Source organism: Arachis duranensis, chromosome 8, assembly GCF_000817695.3.
Source record: "Arachis duranensis cultivar V14167 chromosome 8, aradu.V14167.gnm2.J7QH, whole genome shotgun sequence".
NCBI classification, from domain to species: domain Eukaryota; kingdom Viridiplantae; phylum Streptophyta; class Magnoliopsida; order Fabales; family Fabaceae; genus Arachis; species Arachis duranensis.
The window spans coordinates 41,065,005-41,072,128 of NC_029779.3; positions in this window are offsets into that span (position 1 = coordinate 41,065,005).

Genomic DNA, 7,124 nt, shown 5'->3' on the forward strand with positions numbered 1-7,124 from the left:
GATTTATTGCATGAAACTAAAATCCGAAACTAGAGTGTTAGTAGAAAATTTTGTTCAAATGGTGCAAACTCAATTTCATAAAGTTGTGAAACAAATTAGAACAGATAATGGGATGGAATTTAAAATGAACTCCTTCTATAACTCAAAAGGAATATTACATCAAACATCTTGTGTTGAAACTCCTCAACAAAATGGAATTGTTGAGAGGAAGCATCAACATATACTGAATATTGCAAGAGCACTTTTGTTTCATTCTAATGTGCCAAAATGTTTTTGGCACTATGCTATGCAACATTCAGTACATTTAATAAATAGACTACCAAGCACCTTCTTGAATCATCAAACGCCTTATGAGGCACTTTTCAAGAATAAACCAGATTTGACTCATCTCAAGGTGTTTGGTTGTCTTGTTTTTGCTACCACTTTGAGTACTAATAGAAGAAAATTAGATCCTAGAGCTAGAAAATGTGTTTTTCTTGGTTATCAATCAGGAACAAAAGGGTCCATTTTGTTTGATTTAAAATCCAAAGAAATTTTTATATCAAGAAACACTGAATTTTATGAACACTATTTTCCATTCAAACAAATACCAAGCACTGATTTTTCTATAGATCAGCCTTCAATTGAATCATCCAATTTTGACCCTTTTGCATTCTTTTATAATAACTCTGCACATACTTCTTCATATGAGCATACTCATGGCATAATTGCACCTCACACCATACACACTACACCTGATTTATCTGCCACTTCTACATCACCTATGGCATCTCTTCATGATATAACAGATTCTGCATCACCCGCCACCTTAGAATCAGCATCTGCATTGGCACCATTGGAACATTCATCCATTCATATTGAGTCACAATCTGCTGCACCAGTTTTGAGAAGGTCTGAACGAGAAAGAAAAACACCCTCTTATCTTAAAGATTTTCATTGTTTCCATATTTCATCACATAGAGATCCAATCAATGCGTCCCAATTACCTTCAACATGTAAGTATCCCCTTTCTCACTATTTGTCATATTCATTGTTCACTCCCAAGCACCAGGCCTTCACTTTTGCTCTCATAAATAACTCGGACCCCAAACACTATTCTGAGGCTGTTATGCATGATTGTTGGAGGAAGGCTATTGAGGCAGAACTCACTGCTCTTGAGCAAAACAAAACCTGGATCATCACTTCTCTTCCTCCTGGAAAGAATGCAGTTGGTTGTAAGTGGATTTTTCGCACAAAATTCAACCCAGATGGCACTATCGAGAGGCATAAGGCACGTCTTGTTGCCCAAGGTTTCACTCAAATTCCTGGAGTCGATTACATTGACACCTTTAGTCCCGTTGTGAAAATGAGCACTGTGCGTGTTCTTCTTACCGTTGCAGCAGCAAAGAATTGGCATCTTCATCAACTTGATGTGAATACAGCTTTTCTCCATGGAGACCTACATGAGGACGTTTATATGAAACTTCCAAAGGGGTTGCAGTGTTCCGATCCAAACTTAGTCTGCAAGTTGACAAAATCTTTGTACGGTTTGAAACAAGCTAGTCGCCAATGGAACATCAAGTTGTCTGCTGCACTTGCTGATCTGGGGTTTACTCCATCTGAAAATGATCACTCGCTTTTTACCAAATCCACAGGTACAACTTTCACAGCTATTCTTGTTTATGTTGATGATCTTGTGTTAGCTGGAGATGATTTGAGTGAAATTCAAGCTGTCAAAATTTTTTTGGATGGAGGTAGCACGAAGCAATGCTGGTATTGCACTGTATCAAAGAAAGTATGCATTGGATTTGATCACAGACTGCGGTTTGCTTGGTGCAAAACCAGCATCTACTCCTATGGAATACACTACTTCTCTGTCTAAGGCTTCAGGCTCCCCTCTTCCTAATGCAACCATCTATCGTAGATTGGTGGGCAGACTTCTGTACCTTACTAACACAAGACCAGATCTCAGCTACTCTGTTGGATGCCTATCTCAGTTCATGGATTCACCAACTGATGCCCACTTGAAGGCTGCCTATAGGATCATCTGGTATCTAAAACAATCACCAGCAACTGGCTTATTTTTCTCTGTCAACAATTCTTTCACACTATCTGGTTACACTGATTCTGATTGGGGGGCTTGTAAAGACACCCGAAAATCCATCAGTGGTTATTGTTTCTTCCTTGACCAAACTCTTATTTCTTGGAAGAGTAAGAAGCAGGCTACAGTTTCAAAGTAGTCGTCCTCAGAAGCAGAATATCGCGCCCTTGCTAATGGCACTTGTGAACTCGTTTGGTTACTCAAACTACTAAAGGAATTCAACATTCTTCCTCCTCTTCCGGTTGATATCTTCTGTGATAATAAATCTGCTATCTATATTGCTTCAAATCCTGTCTTTCATGAAAGAACCAAGCATGTTGAGGTTGATTGTCATGTGGCTCGAAACAAGTTCAAAGAAGGGGTTTCTAATCTTAGGCACGTTGTCTCCAGTGAACAACCGGCTGATCTATTCACTAAATCCCTTCCTCCAGGACCATTCTCTCATTTGCTTTCCAAGCTGGGATTACTTGATTTGCACAAACCACGTAATACCAGCTTGCGGGGGGATGTAACATAATAGAGTTTGTTTTTTGTATAGCTGTCAAGTTGGTTAGTTTGTTAGACATAATTATAGCACTATTAGTTAGTAATTTATTTTCCCTTTTGCTATATATATTGTAATTGGTACTCAGTACTCGGTGGTGGTTCTTTTAATCAATTATTCTCTCTTTTCACTTCTTTTCAATTCTTCTTCTATTACTTTAAATTTCAATGACCTGAGAGTACATCACCAACCTTCTTCTTTTCTTATAATTATTTTTGTAATTCACTTAAATTTTAAGCTTGGTATCATTTTACACTTTGTCCCCACTAAAAAATCATCATCTTTCTTTAAATTTTTTTAGTAGTGCATCTGAGAGCTTAAAATAGCTCAAAGAATAAATTGATATTGTTGTGGCCACTGCTTTAATTAATATCTCCCTTCGACTTTCTGATAATAATGAGTGCTTTTAGCCTGTAATTTTTTGTCAATTTTCTCCTTTATGAAATTGGAAGTCTATGTTTTTGATCTATTAATCACCATTGACAACCCCAAATATTTATTTTACCTGTCCACATGTGAAATCTGAAGTAAGTGGGACAAAAAAAATTTCTAGTCGGACTAAGAGTGTTCTTGCTAAAGAAAATGGATGACTAAGAAAAATTAATTGCATGTCTGCTAATATCAACGTAACACTCCCTAATGTCTATCAAATTAAGATATACTATCTCATTTGCCTTGCAAAAGAGAATGAAATCATTTACAAAGAATAATTGACTGACTGTAAGACATCTGCTATAGAGTTTTACACCTGAGATTTATCTCCTCTGTGAAGTAAATGGAAAAGTCCTTCTGCACAAAGTAAAAAAGGACAGAGAGAGAGGGAATTACCTTATTGAATCCCCTATATAATTTGAAAAAACTATATGATTGTTCATTTACAGTAATAGAGAAGGATACTGTGGTAACACACTCCTTAATTCAATCCACCTATTTGTTACAAAAATTAAGTTTTTTCATAATCTTTTAGACAAAAGACCATGCAGTTATGTCATAAGTCTTACTCATATCAAATTTTACTACCATCTCACTATCTCTATAATTTTTATTTTCTAGAAAATGCATAAATTTATGGTAATTAGGATATTATCACCGATCAGACACCCTTTAATAAAGGCACTCTAATTATCACTAATAATATACCCTACATTCTATAAATAAGAATCTTGAAAAAAAATCTTATAAAAAATACTGCTTAGGCTAATAGTAGGGACTTGAGTTATGATGGATTCTGTATTTGGCACTTTTGGGATTAAACGTATATGAGTATGATTCATTGTTCGTAGCATTCTTCTGCTTGAGAAAAAAATCTTTACAATAGTGTTAAGATCAGCTTTAATTATCTCTTAAAAATGTTGGTAAAATTTAGTAGTAAATTTGTCGTCGTCTGGGACTAAGAATGAATTGATAGAAAATGTTACTTTTTTATTTTTTTATGTGTGACTCTTCTGGTAAGTCTTCTATTTGTTTCTTCATCCACTTTGATCTCCAAATCCTCTAGTTCGATCGTGGTTGGTCTGGGATTTGAAAAAGTGAATAGATTCTGAAAATACTCAATAGCAATCCGAACTATTCCTTTTATGTCTAAATTGAAGTTTTCTTTTCCATCTTGCAACCTAAAAATTTTATTTTTTTGGTTCCGATTTTTTGTTTTAGCATGAAAGAATTTGATATTTTGGTCACCCCATTTCATTCATTGAATTCTAGACTTTTCTCTTCAAAATCTTTCTTCCTTCAAATAGGTTTTAGATAGTTCCTCCTCTAGTTGAAGAATCTTCGTTCTGTCCGCTTTTGTAGCTTTAATTTTTCTTGCTCTGCTTGACTTTTCAATGTTAAAATTTTCTTTTGAGAATTAATAGAGCTGAAATTTTGCCATTCTACCAGTATATGTCTATTTTTCTTCAACTTTAAAAAGAATATGAATATTGAGAAGTCTTCAAACTATGAATGCCATGCTTTTTCCATTATTTTTCGGACCTCTTCATTATCATACCACCTTTTTTGGAATTAAAACATTCTTTTAGTTTTATGTATCTCTCTATGTGCCATTAATAACAGCATACAATGGTCGGATCTTGGTAATTTGACTGAAATTAGAAAAAAAGAGAGGCATCTATCTATCCTTTCCAAAAAATGAGAATCTCCCCATAGTATTGATTATTTTAGGTAAACTTTCTTTCTTCATATCTCAAATGCACTAACTCTCCATCATTAATAAAATTATTAAAAGCATCGATTAATACTGCTGATTTCATGTGTTTCCCTTCTTTTCATAGGATTTTTTTTAGTAAACTATCATTTTCATTCACAAATATTCACAATGTTAATAAATTTACTAAAAAAAATTAATATTGTACTTATAAAAAATAAATTTACCAAAAAAATTAACATGGTGAACATTTATAAATAAAAATGATAACTTATTCTTCCTTTTCAGAACAAAAGACAAGCATAACACTTCTCCTTCCTATACTCTTCTTTGAAAATTTTGCCTCAATATCCCTATAAATAAGATGAGCATCTTTTCAACAATTTATATTTAACTTTAGTATTAATTATATATTTATATTATTGTTTAGTAGCGTAGTTTTTTCTTTTAATTAACAATTAAAAGGTTATCTTACTACACCGCCAAAATTTGCTTATCATTGTCGAATTTATCATCCAAAATTATCCATTGATATAAAATGTGAAATTTGTTGATTTTCATCATCAGATTTGCAAATCTGTCACTAAATTTGACAATGCAAAAAATATAGTCCAAAAGAGATTTAAAATTGGCAAAAGGATTACTATCAAAATTGTTCGATAGTAAACCAAGAAATTTTTTACCAAATTTGTAATAAAAGTATCGTCGGATTTTATCGGACAATAACATGAAATACAAAATATCGTGGATTTATTCAAAAAAAAAAAAAATCAACAGTATATTCAAATATATTTTCCATCCAGATCTCCTCCCTTTACTCCATTCGCAGCCTCCTTCTTGAAACCTCAAGTCCCCAAATCCTCCTCCCTCTCTTAAAACCCCTAAAAATCTGTCTGCATAGTAATTTTGAAGTTCAATAAATATGGAAAATATCATAAGTATTTTTAACCATTATTATTCATTTATGAGTTAACATTCAATTTGATTCTAACAAATTTTATATCGATTTTTAATTCTAAACAAATTTTTATTCGTTAACCTTTTTTTTTTAGAATTAATCCTATAAAAAGATTAGTTACTCTGTTGCTTTCAATCAAAGTTTTAACATGTATATTAAACAAATAATTAATAAATTTTATTATGAGTATTTAAGTATTTTCGTTTTATTTATTGTATCCATAACCGGACCATTAAGGAATATTAAAATCCATTTTTGAGGGAGACTAAAAAAATAAAGAAGAAAGAAAGAAAAAGAAAAAACATGAAAAAAAAATAACTAACGAGTTGAAATAAATGTTACGTATCTCCATCATAGTATTATGTTAAATAAACGATTAAGCTACTTCATTATTATGCATGAGTTTATTTCTTAGGAATATCATTATTTTAGAGCCATTTATAAATATTATATTCATCAATATTATATGTGATCATTACTAGTAAATTCTGTCCCCCTCAATCCTCATAGATCATTACTAGTAAATTTTCATATGAAGCTTTAATCTGCAATAAATTAATTTTTGAATAGTGAAAAAAAAACGATAATACTAAAAAATAAAAAATAATTAAAATTTATTTTATTTAATATTTATTATTTATTTTTTTATTGTTAAATATTTCCGAAAAAAAAATTTGATTGTTTTTTATAGTCCGATCAATGTGGGCGCTCTCTCCCCTAGTTATTACTCTTAAAATTTGTTTGGGTTGGATATTTAAAAAAAAAAAGAAAACGTATATTATTAAATTTTAATTTTTGTTTGTGAATCTTATATTGCGTACACGACTATATATTAAGAATTGAAATATAAAATATTTTGGTTTTAACAAATTAAAACATGAGGTTATGGCACGGGGGTTTTAGTTAAGGACACCTGGAATAAGATAGACACTTGGTATTATTTTGCAGAGTTTACAATTGTTGGTGAAACAGATTAACAATGATTATATTTATATATAGTTTGAAATTCTAGGCTTTGCATGCATTTTTAATTTCTTGGGTCTACCATTGCCTACCAAATATTATAAATTTTAACCCTGCTTGAGATAGAACAGTAGGCACGCCCAACAATCATACAATATTGAAGGCGAACAATAATTCAATATCGTACCCTCATCATTATTAATATATATATAGTAGAGCTAGGTGAAGACGATGAAGTATGGTTTCGGTCCCAAAAATTTTCGATCAGAATCGAAATTGTCCCTTATCTAATTTTCGATTTAGAATTATCCTTAACGTTTTTTTCGTATTAAAATCGTTCTTTTAAATAAAATTTTTAATTTAATTCTTAAACTACCCCTATTTTAATAAAAAAATAAAATTTAAAAAAAAAATAAAAAAAACGTATTTTGGA